The sequence below is a fragment of the Nyctereutes procyonoides genome, unplaced genomic scaffold (assembly GCF_905146905.1).
Source record: "Nyctereutes procyonoides isolate TBG_1078 unplaced genomic scaffold, NYPRO_anot_genome, whole genome shotgun sequence".
Lineage (NCBI taxonomy): Eukaryota > Metazoa > Chordata > Mammalia > Carnivora > Canidae > Nyctereutes > Nyctereutes procyonoides.
This window is the reverse complement of record NW_026575146.1, coordinates 24,685,940-24,703,735: the sequence shown is the minus strand read 5'-3', so window position 1 is coordinate 24,703,735 and position 17,796 is coordinate 24,685,940. Positions and strand designations below refer to the sequence as shown.

The 17,796-nt window shown below is 38.9% G+C and overlaps 1 protein-coding gene across 1 annotated transcript in view; it reads left to right on the top strand.

Moving 5' to 3' along the window:
- CEP85L (centrosomal protein 85 like) overlaps positions 1 to 15,621 on the top strand; it is a 176,919-nt gene extending 161,298 nt beyond the window's left edge. The window contains exons 14-15 of the transcript XR_008662582.1: positions 13,607 to 13,762; positions 15,589 to 15,621. The gene's annotated coding sequence lies outside the window, so the exon portion shown is untranslated. The remainder of the gene's footprint in view (positions 1 to 13,606; positions 13,763 to 15,588) is intronic.
- Positions 15,622 to 17,796: the final 2,175 nt, after the last annotated feature.

The following is a 17,796-nucleotide window of genomic DNA, read 5'->3' as shown; positions in this document are numbered from 1 at the left end:
GTTTTGTTAAAGATTGATTGACTATGTATGTACGGATTGTGATTCTTTTTTAAAGTAATGTCCCCCCTGAGAAAGAAAACATGTTGAAAGTTATGAATATTTTATTTTTTATGTTTTTATTTTATTTAACTTAAATAGATTAACATAGAGTGTATTATTAGATTCAGTAGTAAAGTTTAGTGATTCATCGGTTGCATATAACACCTGGTGCTCATTACATCAAGTGCCCTCCTTAATGCCCATCATCCAGTTACCTCATCCGCCTACCCCTTCCCTCCATCAACCTTGTTTGTTTCCTATAGTTAAGAGTCTCCTTCTTAACTCCCTATGCTTTGTCTCCCTCTCTGATTTGGTCTTATATTATTTTTCCTTCCCATCCCTTATGATCCTCTATTTTGTTTCTTAAATTCCACATATGTGTGAGATAATATGATAATTATCTTTCTTGATTGACTTACTTCACTTAGCATAATACCTTCTAGTTCTAACCAAGTCACCACAAATGGTAAAATTTCATTTTTTGATGGCTGAGTAATATTCCATTGTGTTTGTGTAGATATATATATTTACATATATACATATATATTTCATATCTTCTTGATCCATTCATCTTTGCTTTTTCCATAATTTGTATGTTGCTGCTATAAACATTGGGGTTCAGGTGCCCCTTTGATGCACTATGTCTGTATCCTTTGGGTAAATCCCTAGTAGTGCGATTGCTGGGTCATAGGATAGCTCTATTTTTAACTTTTCAAGGAAACACTATACTATTTTCCAGAGTGGACGTACCAGCTTGCATTCCCACCAGCAGTGTAAGATAGCCCCCGTTCTCTGTATCCTCAGCAGCATCTGTTGTTTCCAAAAGTTACTAATATTTTAGCATGAAAAAATTATTCAATAAAGTCTTCTCTTGACAGCAGAGACTGGATTAGAGAATATTGACTATTGAGGCAGTCATGATGGGTTGACAGCTAAAATATACCAAAGTCATATTCTCTAATCCTATTCTCTCTCCTCTCCTCTCTCTTTTCTCTCCAATCTATTCTTAATTTTGCCTGGGATCTGAGTGTGTGGAAGTGAGGAGATTACCTACGCCCAGAATTTTGGTCCAACTGGGCCTCCCTCCCCTATATAAAGGATTGGAGGATAGATTCCCTTCCCTGCTCCTTCACTTATTCTCTGACATGTAAATTGTGAAGTTATTATTCCAATGTCATAGCTATTGCATTATCATCAATTATTTTTAGAATTATACTGCTGTCAGTCTTAGCTTTGATGTGGTAATTTACAAAGCAAGCCAAATAAATTTGTATTTTCTATGGCTATATCCCAGTTTTTCCTTAACCCTGGAGTAGAGCTGGTCTGAAAATTTTTTTAGGCAGAAGGCATGAAAAATGAGAATACTATGGAAAAACAGTACACTTAATGGCCTGGAAGTGTCAGTCCATCTATGCAGGAATTACTGCCTTCATACAAGAGTACTATTCCAGAAATATGTGACAGAAATATATAAATTCAGGCTAGATTCAACATTCAGTAAAAATTGAAGGCTTTTCAATCTGAAAATGGTGGATTATTTTGTTTCATAGATCTGTTAAAGGTTAATTTTCAAAAAAGCATGAATCCTACAAATATAAAATTATCAGAGATTGTATGTAACTCATTAATTAAATGAAGGAACCAGAAAAGCTATTATAACTAATTCAGAAGAGAATCCAAAGAACAAACATACTTATAAATCAGGAGTATTGAAATGAATTTGCAAAACGTTTTTTCATCATGGGGAAGGGAAGTCAATTGAACCTTCACCAGTCAGAATTTATTGCATATTGGTAGACAAGAATTGTCAATAGACAATTATTTTGCCTTAATTATCAGTTATCTACAACTTATAAGAGTTGTAAATAGCTCCATGGGCAATAAACAGGCTTATATCAGGTAACCTAAAATGTACTCTAGTGCATAGTTTTTTATTGAAGGTACTCAGTAACCATTTTTGTTTATTCCAAAATTCCTTACGAATTTTTCTGTGCTGCTAGTTTTCTTTCGCTTATAGGACATTTATATCACTTCAAAGATTATTGAGGCTATAGGTTCAGACAACTTTTACAAATTCTTCCTGAGCCCAAACTAGACAATGAGATGTTTGTTTCATCACTAAGGATACCTTAGGTAAAACAACATAGGACTGAAACAGTGATAGATTTGTAAAATACAGCCAGAAATATATTATGTTAAAATATGTTTATTCAGAAGAATATCTTCGTTTGGTTCTCTTTTTTCTTCTTCTCCTCCTCTTTCTTGAGGCATATTTCCTTTATTTTTCTCCCCTTATTATTGACTGTACAGTTGGGTTTTTTTATCATTTTATTTCTGTACTCTTTAATCCCCATCTATTTCCCCAACCCTCCACCCAACCTCCCCACTGTAAACTGTCAGTTTGTTCTCTATAGTGAAGAGTCTGTTTCCTGGTTTGTCCCTCTCTTTTTCTTTCCTTTGTTCATTTGCTTTATTTTTTAAGTTCCACATATGAATGAAATCATATGGTATTTGTCTTTCTCTGACTTATTTCACTTAGTATAATACTCTGGCTCTATTCATGTTGTTGCAAATAGCAAGATTTCATTCTTTTTTATGGCCAAGTAATATTCCATTGTATATATATATATATAATATATAATATATAACCACATCTTCTTTATCCATTCATGTATCAGTGGACACTTGGGCTGCTTCCATAATTTGGCTGTTGTAGATAATGCTACAGTAAACATAAAGGTGCATATATCCCTTTTAATTAGTGTTTTTGTATTTTTTAAAAGATTTTTAAAAACTTATTTATTCATGAGAGACAGAGAGAGGCAGAGACATAGGCAGATGCAGAAGCAGGCTCCCTGCGGGGATCCTGATGCAGAACTTAATCTCAGGACCCTGGGATCACGCCCTGTGCTGGAGGCAGATGCTCAACCACTAAGTCACCCAGGCGCCCTGTTTTGTTGGGTAAATCTTTTGTTGGGTAAATACCAGTAGTGTGATTACTGGGTGGTAAGGTAGTTCTCTCTTTAATTTTTTGAGGAACCTCCAAACTGTTTTCCACAGTTTGCATTCCCACCAGTGCACAAGTGTTCATTTCTCTCCACATCCTTGCCAACACTTGTTGTTTCTTATGTTTTTTATTTTAGCCATCTGACGTCAGTGAGGTGATAGCTCATTGTAGTTTTGATTAGCAATTCCCTGATAATGAGTGATATTGAACATCTTTTGATGTGTTTGTTGGCCGTGTGTGTTGTCTTTGGAGAAATGTCTTTATTTTAAAATTGGATTATTTGGTTTTTGATTATTGAATTATCTTAGTTCTTTATATATGTTACACACTAACCCTTTATTGGATATGCCATTTGTAAATATCTTCTTCCATTTGATAGGTTGCTTTTAGTTTTGTTGATTGTTCCCCTTACTGTACAGAAACTTTTTATTTTTGATGTAGTCTCAGTAGTTTATTTTTGCTTTTATCTCCCTTGTGTCAGAGGACATATCTGGAAAAAACTCAGCTATGGCCAGTATCAGAGAAATTGCTATGCTCTTTTCTAGGATTTTTGTAGATTCAGACCTCACATTTAGGTCTCTAATTTTGAACTTATTTTTCTGTGTGGTGGAAGAAAGTGGTCCAGTTTCATTCTTTTGCATGTAGCTATCCAGTTTTCCCAATGCTATTTGTTGAAAAGACTTTTTCCCATTGTGTATTCATTTCTCCTTTGTCAAAGATTAATTGACCATACAGTTGTGACTTTATATCTGGATTTTCTGTTCTATTCCATTGATCCAGGCATCTATTTTTTGACTGTATAGTTTTGTAGCTTATGACTCACTTTTTTTTCAGCTTGTATAACTGATACTTAGGCAATGAGTGTGTGAGAGCTCTCTTTGAGGAAATAATACTTCCTATTATTAACATATTAATTAGTATTTGTTGTTTCCTCTGGATTCTTTCTTCATACAGGTCTAAATATTTACAGAGGGTATCCACTAAAGGAGCCTACGGAAATGGGTCCCTGAAATCCCTCCCTTTTACTCTGGTATTACATATTCGCTAATGGGTTTTCATTCCAGTGCTTTAAATGGCACTTTGGGAAATTTGTTTCAAAGGACTGAAGGCTTGTGGTATCCTGCCAGTACCTGAGCTGGGAAGGCTCTTGAGTAGAATCTTCCTAGAAGCTATAGAAGAACTCCCTTTCTCTCCGGAGTGAGAGCTTTCATACAAACAGGAACCACAACTTCCCTCCTGCCTCCTGCCTGCCTCCAAACATGTCTAAGGAATAGACACTGCACATGGGTCTCCTGAGTATTTTTCCCATGCAGCAGGATGTTCAAACTCACAGCTATCATGTCTAGTGCCGTCAGCACACAGATGGAATTTGCTGAGCTTTATTCAGAACATCATCAACAAATATCCATGCTCCTAATCACTGCATAAAACTTGATTGAAGGAAAACCACCTCATCACCTTGCTTACAGAAGACACAAAGAAAAGGACAACTAAATCCATTTCATCCACTTAGAGAACAAATATATTTTCCCTATTAATGGCTAAATTTTAGCAGAGTATAGCATCTTCCTTTTGAGCTCTCTTCCTTCTCTGGATTGGTCTGGAAATGTGGAGCTAATTTGAATTAGTTCAGAGAGGGTGAGTTCTGCCTTCGTACTAGCAGGACACTAGCAAGTTGGGCCAAGTGTGGAGGGATTTGCAGCCACAAGCACATCCTCTGCCAGGCCCTTGGTGTGCCCAGTGTTGGAATGGAACCACAGGCCATTATCCCTGGTACTGTAGGCAGATTCCCCTTTGGGGTCTGTGGTATGTTCTCTGACCAGCGGACTGTGGTCTGAGCCATTCCAGTCCTCTCAATCATTTAGAAAATACCTTGGTATTTTAGGAAAGAGGTTTGCAAATGGGGCTTTCCCTTCAAAAGTATGCAACTTCCCAGAGCTCCAAGGGAAGAGAAGGGACCTCTTCTAAGCCACAGAAAGTAAAAAGGTCCAGTTATACCTTATTCCCAGGATAATGGGTTACCTGTTCATTTTTCTGAAATAAAAAGATGACTTACCATCCCCCCCCCCTCTTTAGGTAAAGAAGAAACAAACAGTTTTTAAAATTTCACTCACTTCATTTCATAACAAAGAGTGACCACACTTACTCGGTCATTGTCAACAAATCATTTATTTTATTTAAAAAATACTTTTTTAAGTTTATGAAAATAGTATGTGCTAATTGTAGAATATTTGAAAAATGATCATGTATTTCCAAACTGAAAAAAGCCAGGTGACGCTTGTCAGCCTGACTTCCAAACTACTACCAGGACAACATCTCTCACTTTTCTGTTTGGACTGAGCCCGGGGTGGGGAATCATCCATCATCTTAAATGTCCAAACTTGGAAAGAACCCTGCTCTAGTCTGCAAGGAGAAAATTAAATTCATGGTGGCTCCCTGATGGTAAGAGAGAGAATATAGAGAAGCAAAAGCTCAGGAGGCCCATGGCTAATGTAATCATCAACCTGAGTGAGAGAAGTCATGATTCTCGCACAGAATAATAATTGTGAAACTCCAGGTGGTAGAAATCTTTGATTGTGGCAAGGATTCTCATAAACTTCGATCTTTAAATGATTCTCCCTGCTAAAGATTCAGTGAATATGCAAAATCATGACCCATTTACCTTATCCATTTTAGTTTGTATGGAAAAAGGGTTTGCTCGTGGTGGATAATGTCACTGGGTAAGCTCTGCTTTCTGGGGATTCCAGCTTAGGACAAGCACTTACTATGTGCTGGTCACTGTTTTAGACTCTGGGAATATGGGGAAGAAAGGCTACTGAGGTTTATCACCCAAAGGCTGATTTTCTGATCTTCACTAGGAATACAGAAACATAAATTATAGCATTTGTTTACGTGCACGTTTTTTATATTTTTAAAATATTTTTTCCAGTGATCTCTGCTGAAAGAAGAATTGAGAAAAAAGTATTACTAGAACAATAAATAAGCTATATCATATAATTAGGGCATATGGAACTATGTAATGAAGGAGAAATAGCAAACAAAGGTAGTGGCTTCATGGAATAATCCTAGGTACTCTGGCCATAAGTTTTTCCCAGAATGTATTTTGTTTCTCACCTTTTGTTTCAGTTGTAGATATTTCTTTCTGGATTCTCATGCCAAATATCAACTCATTTTCCCTTAATAATCAATTATTTTTTCTCTTAAAATGCCAGCTGGTATGTGTTTGCATAAGGCTATCACCTTCTTCATAGACACATAATCAACATATCAAGATGTCTGATCATTAGAGGATGTTTTAGGAGGACTGAGCACCCACTCAAAGTTAAATCTCAAAATCGAACGTCATTTTTACATGGCTTTAGTGCTTGGTGGCTTAGAGTTCACAATTCCCATGCTAATGGCATTATAACTTTTGCTCTAAGCATGGGAAATTGACAAAGAAGCAACTGGTTTCATCACTGAAAGTCTTGAAAACATGTCGAAGGGAAGATAGTTAACTCTTATTTTATTAGTCATTTTAAAGCACTCTGCAGTGAAGATTAGGTGCCATTATTTTTGGTATCCCTGAAGAATCTTCCCAGCCTACATGGAATTGAGGAATTTGGAATTGAATGTTTTAAAAACACACTATCCCACCTCCCTTGACTCTACTATTTCCACCCCTCAATTTCTTCTTCTCAAGCAAGAACCTTTTCTCCGGCCTCCTTGGCAAGTCTCTGCCTGAACGTGGCCAGTCCTGTGGAACTCCAAGGAAGTGCTCCTTTTCCCAGAGACTGCATGGACCTGGGGTCTGTTTGTCACTATGAGAAGGAAGATTGTGGAAATGCTGCTTAACTGGGCTGCTCGTGTGAAAGCAGCCGCTGGTGACTATTCCAAATAATTTCCAACATTATCCAGTCATGCACTTACAGAGGCAGGTGAAAAGTCATAAGACACAGCATAGGGAACATGGTCAATAATATTGTCATAACTTGGTATGATGACAGATGGTAACTACACTTTTTGTGGTGAGCATTTTATAATGTAATGTACATACTTGTCCAAGCACTATTTTGTGCTTATGACATAATATGTCAACTATACTTCAATAAAAAATAAAAATGAAAAAATTTAAAAATAGATTTTCAAAAAAGGAAAGTCACGGGATAGGAAGTATTTTTGCAATCAGGTTTCCTTAAGTTGTTCTCAGGCAAATGTGGCATTGATCTATCAAAAATGTGAATGGCTCATCTCTAGATAAAATAACCAGTGTTGCTTTCTTCTCCCAGGCTGTAGGTTGGCTGGGTCTTGATGCCAGGTTTAAATTCTGGCTCTTGCCAAAAAGAATTGATCATCTTGCAAACAAATTCTTCCATCTCAGGAAATAACCAAAGGTTCTACTTGGGAAGGATTCTAAAAGACTAAATTGTGGTTGCCACCTTAAAGTAGAATTTAGTATTTAATACAATAATTTTTGGCAAGAGTTTGGCTGGTTCCTGTCCCCGGCTGTTTGTGGCTGTTCCTGCTTTATTCTTAACAGCATTTTCAAAGCAGAGCCCCTGCTGGGTTTTGCATCACTCGGAAGGCAGGGGTCCTATTCTTTCAGCTTCTTGAGCTGAACTGGAATTTGTGGTCTGGTACTCAGAAATGTGTTTTCTGCATTTTTTCCCCCTTCTGTGAAGTATAACAATGAATTGCAAATTGAAGTTAGAGTCTTAGTTGATTTTTTTTCATACTCCATGAGCAGTTCCTGTGGAGGCACTACAGCTTTGTAGAGAATTACTTGGGGACTCATTGTTCCCTAAACGCCATACTTTTGCACAATGCTTTTAACTAAAGGGCCGCATTTTTAGGGGGTTGGGATGATTGGAGAAACTGTCTAATTTTCAACGGATAAGGGTTGGAGACACTTTAGGAAATTTCAGCTTATGGAATGGGGATTGCCTTGAAGTTATTTCTGCCGCCCTAAATATGTTTTTAAGTTCTGGTGGTAATGCCATGTATCCAGGAGTCATTTGCTCCTTCCCTTTCCAAATGACCTCCACATTTGCACACTTTGTATCACAAGTCAGGCTTGGGTCCTCTCACCTAGTCCCCCCACCCTGGAATGGAAGCTCTAGTAAAATGCAGGTCATTTGGCGGGACTGGAACCTGCCTGATTTGTCACTCTCTCCTGTCTTTGTGCTCTGGACTGTTGTTCTCCTCTGTTAAAACACTCAAACTCTGTCTTTTCAGCTATTCAATTCCTTTTCTATCATGAAGACTTCCTGGGAGTCTCATTTCCACATAAGAAAAGATCTGCCCCCTTTTCTTGGTAGGGTAATGGCTATTGATGTAGGGAAGATATTAGGGTTTTGGAGCCAACCACCAAGAAAGAAAACTGGAGACGTCTTTGGTGCAAAATGGTGGTTTTATTAAAGCACGGGGGCAGGACCCGTGGGCAGAAACCTGCACTGCGGTCATGAGGAGTGGCCCATCATAGTCTTTTCAAGTTAGGAGGGGGCTAGGGATAGTGTTAAGTCTAAGGAATTTTGGAAGCAAGTTTTCTAGGACCTTGAGAGAGCTAGCTATTGTTTGGAAAATGTCATTGATGACTCTTTGGTAAACCCTTAGTCATAAGACCCTCAGATATGTATCAGTGAGTCATATGCTTGGGGGGTGATTGCTGACATGTGTATCTTGGGGAGTAGAGATAAAGAGAGTTTCCAAAGGAATGTTTTTGTTAAAGAAGATTTATAGGATCCTGGGGGTCAGGCTGAGATTGCCTTTTGCCCTTAGCAAAGAGTTAGTATAGAGGCAGCTGAGTCCCTAGAGGAATGTCACTCTGCCTGTTTCAGGGACTTGTCAGGGAGTGTAAGTTGTAAGGAAATTTAACTTTTCTTTTGCCTTTGCTTCCCACATTATTATGATTGGAAACCTTGCTCCCCTCCATCTTCTCCCCTTCCCCTTAGGAGAAGGAGGCATTGGTCTGGCCTCACCTGGACATCAGTTGATTTTGAGCCAAAAATGCTGGTGGGAGAAGAACTGGGCCCCAGAAACAAGATTCAGGCTCTACCCATTCATTTTCTTTCATTCCACCTGTTTGGGTTCAGAGTATCTCTTCTCCCCCCTTCACTTCTGGATCCAAGGACAAGAGATGCTCCTTTGCTTTCTGTCCTCAAGCCATATAAGCACATCTGGATGGGGCCACACTCTATGATAGATGGTCCTTCTCTTTGCAGTGATTGGGACAACAGCATTCAAAATCTCTTCAAATTGTACTCCTGTCTCTTCAGGAGGTCCTGAGAGTGTCAGAATTCTTTTAACTGGATTCACAATAGCACTAGAAAGCCCACTTAAGCCCTAATAGATGTGGTGTGTTCCAAACTAGCTTTTATCAGAGTCCTGCCCTGGAGTTTGTGTGAGGCTTCCACAGATTCAGAAAAATGATACTTGTTTCTTGTTTGGTCAGCGATATTTGGGTTGTGTACTCTGTTGGCAAGACACTTAATGTCCTCTTTGGCTTGATCCCTCTTTGGGATATAACAGCTTCACTGGTATTTATTTATTTTTTTTTACTACTTTCAACTCAAGAGTTGGTATATACCCTCTACCATCAGAGGCCCATGCTTCTTTCTTTATTGATAAAAAACATTTGTCCTGACCACAGAAAGTTTACAATCGTATTCAGGGCTTATAATTATTTCAGAGCCATACTGAAGCCACAGAGTAGCAGTGATTCTAAATGCCTGTGGTTAAGTCATTTCAGACTACTTCCTTAAAACCTCATCTCCATCCCTGGTTATAGTTCAAAGTAAAGTAAAGTGGAAAGAACTTAGTCCTAGCATTGGGACGTAAAAGTCCCAAATAGCAGTCCCAACAACTGCAACACTACCACTTTATCATTTGCCCCATAAATACCATCTGTTTTATAGCTGCATTCTTGATTAACCAATGAAATTTCAAAGGAATTTTATTAAAAATTGTTTTTCATACTTAGGCCTATCTTCAGAGTTTCTGATGGCCCTGAGACAAGCCTTGTCAAGATACAGTGGGACCTTGTCCTTTGAGGTCAAGGACTTCTTTTGTCCTAAAGAAGTCAAGCCACCACTCTGGTCTAAGCTCACAGAAAGTCCGGCTCTCAACTACAGGAGTGGATCTCTCTACACACAAGAACATTTCCTCTCACCTAGTTTTAGGTTCTAGAAAAACCTATCCTGAGTTCAAAACAAATCCTCTCCTCTCTAAACAAACCAGGCCTGTGCCTTAAAGTACTAGACAAACTGTAATTAATACTCAAGGGCACCAGGCAGCCCGGGTGGCTCAGCGGTTTAGTGCCGTCTTTGGAGACGCATGATCCTGGAGTCCCAGGATCAAGTCCCATGTTGGGCTCCCTGCATGGAGTCTGCTTCTCCCTCTGCCTGTGTCCCTGCCTCTTTCTCTCTTTTTGTATCTCTCATGATAAATAAATAAAATCTTAAAAAACAAAACAAAACAAAAACTCAAAGCACCAACTGCAGGAGGCACTCTGAAATGCTCGGCTCCCAATATGGTTCCTTGCCCTCCAAATACTGTCTAGGTATAAGTTTTCCTTGCCCAAATTCCTATGTTGTTATTTAGTACCTACAGTGCTAATCACCCACTGATGCTACTTCTGGGTTCTTAACCAAAGAACAGGGGAAAAAGAAATCAAATGCACCCTGCAGAAGAGACAGTCTTGTTGGCTTGGCAGCCCCTGATAAACAGTGTTAGGTAGTAGAACTAAGGCTTAAGTGAAGGTCAGAGTTTCCTCCTTTCTTCCTGCTCTAGGCCTTATTCCTTATCTGAAGGGAGAACTGTTTCTACAGAGCATGCATTTTCCCCAACCACCTGAATTATGACATTAATAACCAGTGACCAGCAGAACAGAGAGAGCTAGCTGAAAGAGACTAGCATGTTGTCATCATTTCAATGCTATGCCTCCTCCCTACCCTGGTCTGCTTGGTAAATATGTGTCAGATTATTCACTGTCTTGCCAGATACATCCTCTTTTTTTTTTTTTTAGATTTTATTTATTTATTCATGAGACACACACACACACACACAGAGTGAGAGAGAGAGAGAGAGAGAGAGGCAGAGACATAGGCAGAGGGAGAAGCAGGCTCCATGCAGGGAGCCTGATGAAGGACTCGATCCCAGGATCCCGGGATCACACCCTGAGCTGAAGGCAGATGCTCAACCACTGAGCCACCCAGGCATCCCTTGCCAGACAGATCTGTTTTTATTCCAGTGATGACAAAAAGTGAATAAAGGGGCAGAGAGAAACTCCAGGAGTTTTCACCCAAGTTCCGCTCCTTCATCTCTACAGAAATGTGAAAGGGGAAGCAGATGCTCCCCCAACGACTTCCAACTGTGATGAGGACAAGGCTCTTGTTTTGGAGGAAAGATTCCTTGTTGGTGGATGTGAGATAAATTAGAAAAATATTTCTAAAACTTCAAAAGCTTAGTTTTAGCTTTAAATTACTTTACAGATAGCCAGTGGATTAACTTTATTTTTTTAATTAACTATTTTTCTTCTTGTTATAAAACAAGATAGGGTATTTTGCTTGGTTCTTTTGAGCCCAGAGGCCTAAAAATGGGAAATCTGGTTTATACAGAAACAACTTCGACTCTCAAGGTCAAACAGCATATTGATGAGCTAGAATTTATTTATTGAATCTGCTTACTCTGCCTCACATCAAACAGTGTTGTCCATATGCTTTTCTCACAAAGAAAGCTGTGGGGTGTTGTATGAAGCTGCTGAATCATTGCCACGGTACAGCTGAATGCACAGTCTTCAGGAGACAGCCTTTTTCTCAACAAAGATTTCCTGAGAAATTTCTTAGTATACACCACATGGTGCTTGCATCAATCCGGGGGGTGTAATGAGAGCCTCTGCCTTTTCCTTATCTTTCATAAACTTCTAAGTTTCAGGCAAAGACTGTGTTTAGTCTTTTAAATACAATCTCATAAATTTCCATAAAATTCTGGTTGATATATACAGTAAGAACTCTTTTAAGAACATCCTGTTGGTCTGCAGATCTGGTCACGATGTGGATCAAATTGCAACCTCTCTGCATCTCTGTCACTATATCCCCAAAGTACCAGTGGTGCTCTCTCTATGGATATGTCATATTATATGGCATTTTAGCAAAGTTAGTTGAGATTTAAAAAATTCTTATTGGACATACAAGAAAGCCTGAGAAGTCCAAGGGGCATCAGGCTTCAAGCAAATTTCAAATAAAGTCTCCAAGGCTCTGCTTCTGCCTATGTATCATCAAATGTGGGAAACGTAGCCAGTGACAGCCTCAAGCCTACATTTGCCTCCTAATGCCAGCCAGCACCCATCAATTGCATTTTAAGGAGATCTCTGTCCCAGCTGGCCTCACATGTTCATGCTAGAACCAGTCATTGAAGCCAGTGCTCTGGAATACTAGGATTGGTCTGACTCAAGTCATGAGCCCACTCCTGAGACCAGGGAGGGCTGGGGTCTTTGGACCTCTACCCTTTGGCCCAATTGCATAGAATAAGAAAGATGCAATTCCACAGAGAAAGGAATGATGGTACAGAATGAAAGGGAAAGGGGTGCTAAAGGGTAAAAAACTGAAAAGTGTTTAGAGCAAGCAAATCTCTGAAGTAGATTCTTCAGATCTACTTATGTTTTGAAATAGCAAGACTCTTATGCTGTTAGGTAGTAGTGTGCTAGTAAATGTTTGAAACAAGTGGAGATCCAGAGAGAAAAAAATGTTCATTTGTATCATATGCAAACTTCTGTGATATATATTCTCCAACAAGACCGATTTCAAGCTACCAGGCTCATATCAGCACCTGGAGCTGGGAGGAGGTGTGCAATACCATGTCAGTGTAAAGTATTTCTACCATGCAGATGTGATACATGTAAATTACCTCAAGAGCATAGATAATAGGAAACTAGAGTAAAAACAATTAGACAGTGACAAGGCTTGACTGTTCATTACATTTGGTTTTGATATATATAATTGCAAGTTTATATCGTTTTTAATAATGGTTTTAATAACCTAGCCTGTATTGTCCAGCTATTCTGCTGTCAAATCCACCCAATGGTCACTCCTTACCTTGGGGAATTTACACTTTTGTCTGGACTTAAAAGGCCCCCATCAAGAACCAGATTATCCAAGTTCTACTTTTGTTAGGACAAAGTGCTTTACCCCTTTTTTCTATTTTTAAAAGTCAAGTATAGAGCTGTGTTCTGAATTCATAGCAACTCACTTTCTTTGGCTACCAGGTTAGCACTACTGGCATAGGAGATAAAATTTGTTCATAATTTATCTTCTTTTAGATTTAAAACTTAAAAAAATCCATACAAAATTTATTCCCACAGTAGATCAAACACAAACCACATCATATTAAATTAGCAAATATACAGTTGTAAAGGAACAAAAAAATAATAATGTCACATCACCAGTCGAAACCAAGAACTCAAATAGGTTTGTCAATTAAACAAAAATCAAAGCAACTTGCTGTACAATGACACTTCAAAATTCAAAGAAAGATAATACAAAAGTTCAAAGACTTGCTGACAAGCAACTGCTATTCTCCTTCCAGGGAGAAGACCAGAAAGAGGTCAGAAAGATGTCATTTCATGTTTGATCTACTTCTGAGATACTTTGTTCTTCAATTTATTGTGGCCCAAATGGACAGACTGGAAGGACTCAGAGAACAACTGCAAGGACTCAGGGATAGAAGAGCTAATGCTGTCAAGTGAGTTGTTTATAATTAACATGTGTTGGGATGAAAGGTGTGCAGTGAAACCAAATCGAGAATGAGAGAGAACTCTGTTCTAGAGAGAATTCTCATCTTTCCATTGCATCTACTCAAGTTGCAAGTTATACCAAATGATTTTCACAAGCAAACTGGAAAGTGTGGAGCTTTCCCCTGTTTTATAACCAGTAATTTCCTTAGGGAGAAAATTCATAAATCACCATTTTACTTTGGGAGTCAAGGAGATGCAATGGAAAGATGAGAATTCTCTCTTTCCATTGCATCTACTCGAGTTGCAAGTTATACCAAATTATTTTCACAAGAAAACTAGAAAGTGTGGAGTTTTCCCCTGTTAATAACCAGTAATTTCCTTAGGGAGAAAATTCATAAATCACCATTTTACTTAGGGAGTCAAGTGCTATTATCTGGAAGACTTATTCTTTAAGCAGCGAATAACAGTAAAGACAACAGAAATATTTCTCTTTAATTAATTTTCACTGTGGCCATTTTTGACTGTGATTATAGACCAATGTTAAATCCAATTTCCTTCCCAGTTGTGTGGGTTTGACTTTCCCTAATGTTCTGTTTATAGCTGCTGAGTGTGTTGCTTGGAAAATGATGATGAAGTTATAAAGATAGCTTTGTGACTTCACCCAAGACAGGAGGAAACAAAGAGGTGGCTCATAAATTAGAAAATCCTTTTGAAGAGCAGACGCCCTTTTAGAAATGGGTAAAATGGCAACCCCATGAAACAAGCTGCCCCCCTATCACAAGGGGACAATTAGCTTGTGTAAATGAATTTGTCTGTCTCGATCTGATGGATTATAAATACTCCTCATCTCTGTTTACTTGTTCAATATGCATTAAAAATCCCCATGGTTCATTAGGTCTTTATTCCAGGCTGTAAGAAAGAAGATGACTGTTTCTGAGACTAAAAATTTATCCTTGTACATCCTAGTGCATCCTTATTCAGAAGAATGTGTCTAGATGGAAGTTACTTTTTATTTCACAATTCTGGGTTGTCTCAGCTATTCCAGCAAAGTCTGCAAAATGGCAGTTTTGAAAACGCTATGAGGTTGAGAAAAGCGTGCCTCCCTCCAACTTAAGGTAGGGGCTTTCCTCTTTGATGAACCCAGAACTGGCCTTCATGGACTCTGGGCATCATTTGGGTGCAGCCCAGACAAAGGAAGGAAAGAGAGGTGAGGCCATGTGAGGAAAGAGGACAGAGCCATCATTTGATAGAGGAACTTCATATTCTGTGAATTCAAGGACAAGGAAGAAGAATCTAAAAGAATGTAGGAGGTAGGTCTACATCAAACTATGTTAAGAGAGTGCCAGGAGAGGACCCAAGTGATCCTCAGATTCAGTTCTATAATTTTGTTTTCTCTTCTCATAGGTCATAGGGACCAATGGGCAAGTGAGCTTATTTCCTTCTTTCTTTTCCTTTCTTGCTCAGGTTAGCTTAAGAAGGTCAGTCTAGGGAGGACTCTTATTGGGCCCCCTGGACCTCCAGGTGCACAGGATTCAGGCAATAAACCCATGCATATCAGGAGGCCATTGGTACAATGGCCTTTTCACTGTCTTATGTGAAAAAGGGAGGTCTGTCTTATGTGAAAAAGACGCGAAAAAGGGAGGTCGTGTGTAGAGGCTTTGGAATGGATGAATTTAGATACTACAAAGTGTCATAGAGCTGGTGCTGTGTACTACTACTATGGAATTGGTGGTTCATCTATAGCCAGGCCTGCTTTACACTTGATAACACAGCAATAAATGGGAAACAATAGTGCATACCTACCATGCAGCAAGTCTTTTTCATGAATTAATAGGTGAATCCTTGACTGCCCGCAGCAAAATTTAAGACTCTTATGACCTCCTGAAGTCCTTTCTCCAGAGATGATGAAGTTCACACAGATTTTCAGGTGGGCCTATGAGGAATGAGGGACATCAAGAACCACTTCCACTCACTTCTATCAGTTCATTAATAGATTCAAAACAACCTCCTGCATGGCAGGCACTGTTGAAGTCACCAGAAATATGGAGGTAAACAAAATGGCAAAAATCTCTGCTCTCTGAGAGCTTCTCTCTGGCAAGGACAGAGAGACAACAAACAAAATAAATAAGTCAACTGTAAAGAGAAGCAATTAAAATCATTTTGTTCAAGGATATGTGTACCTGTGGTAAAACCATGAAGTTGAGCAAGAGAATATTGAACATGAAGTACTGGTTTTATAGTAAACTGAAGTGGAAGAGACCTGTCTGGAGGTCACTTTCAAGCTTTCTCAGCCCAGAGAAAGACTAGGGTTGGATTTTGATAATAGAAAAAGTCCTCTTAGTTAGAGAATTTGTGTGTGTAGGAATTGGGAATAGACTAATGTCTCCACAGTAGTCCAGTGGTCCAGCCCCTGCCCTGGGTGCCCATAGCTGTAAGTCAATCTCCCACGGGGGTGTTGGTGAGGGAGGAGGCCCATGTCCTGGGCACTTTTTGCTTTTGTCACCTATTCTCTGAATCCTTGCTTGAAGTCTGTCTGCCAAGTGCTATATGAGGTCCTTAGGACAGTTTACCCACAGACCAACAAGGTAAAGCTGACACCTTTGTCATGTTACTTGTATCCTCTCCTTATTAGAAAAATTCATTAATATGCTACTTGACTTCTTTTTTAAATGATGATTTATTAGCTATTTTTCTTTATTTTTATTTTGTACTGGACCATAGCCACTCAGAATTTGATCACTAATTTCTGGTTCATGATACTCTTAACATTGCTCCATGAAATGACCTCTTACTTCTTTGTTGGTTGGTTTCCTTTAATAATGTCATCAACAAGTGGGATTACATTAAAAGCTTCTATACAGCAAAAGAGAGAATCAACAAAACAAAATGGAAAGGTAATCTGTGGAATGGGAGAAAATATTTGCAAGCCACACATCTGATAACAGGTTACTATCCAAAATATATAAGGAACTCATACAACTAAAGAGCAAATAAAGAAAGGTAATAATCCAATTTACAAATGAGAAAAGGCCCAATAGACATTTTTCCAAAGAAGATATTCAGATGGCCAATAGGCACATGAAAAGGGTGCTCAACATCACTAATCATCAGGGAAATACAAATCAGAACTACGATGAGATATCACCTCACACTTGTTAGAATGCCTGTTATCAAAAGGACAAGAGATGAAAGTGTTGGTAAAATTGTGGAGAAAGAGGAACCTTTACATTTGGGGGGAATGTAAATTAGTGCAGCTACTAGGGAAAACAGTATGGAGGCTTCTCAAAAGCTTAAAAAGAGAGCTACAGAGCTACCATATGATCCAGCAGCTCTGCCTCTGAGAATTTAACTAAAGGAAATGAAAACATTTACAATAATGAGGACATGGAAACAACCTAAGTGTCCATCAGTGGTTGAATGGATAAAGATGTGGTATGTGTATACAAAGGAATATTATTCAAGCATGAGAAACAGGGCCTTCTGTGGCAGTACAGATGCACCTTGAAGGCATTTTGCTAAATGAAATAAACCAGACAGAGAAAGACAAATATTGTTTGATCTCACTTATGTGTGGAGTTAAAGAAAGAAAACATTCATAGAAACAGAACAGACAGGTGGTTGCAAGTGGCGGGGAGTAGAGGGTGGCGGAAATGGGTAAAGGTGGTCAAAAGTTACAGACTTCCAGTTATAAAATAGATCCAGGGGATCTAATGTATAGCATGGTGACTGTAGTTAACAATACTGTGTTGTATGGAGAAAAAAGAACCCTCGAGCACTGTTGGTGGGAATGCAGGCTGGTGCAGGCACTGTGGAAAACAGAACAGAGGTTCCTCAAAAAGTTAAAAATAGAACTACCCTATGACCCAGCAATTGCACCACTGGATATTTACCCAAAGAATACAAAAACATTAATTCAAAGGCATACATGTACCTCTATGTTTATGGCAGCATTATTTACAATAGCCAAGATAGGGAAACAGCTCGAGTGTCCATCAAAATGATGAATGAATAAAGAAGATGGTGTGTGTGTGTGTGTGTGTGT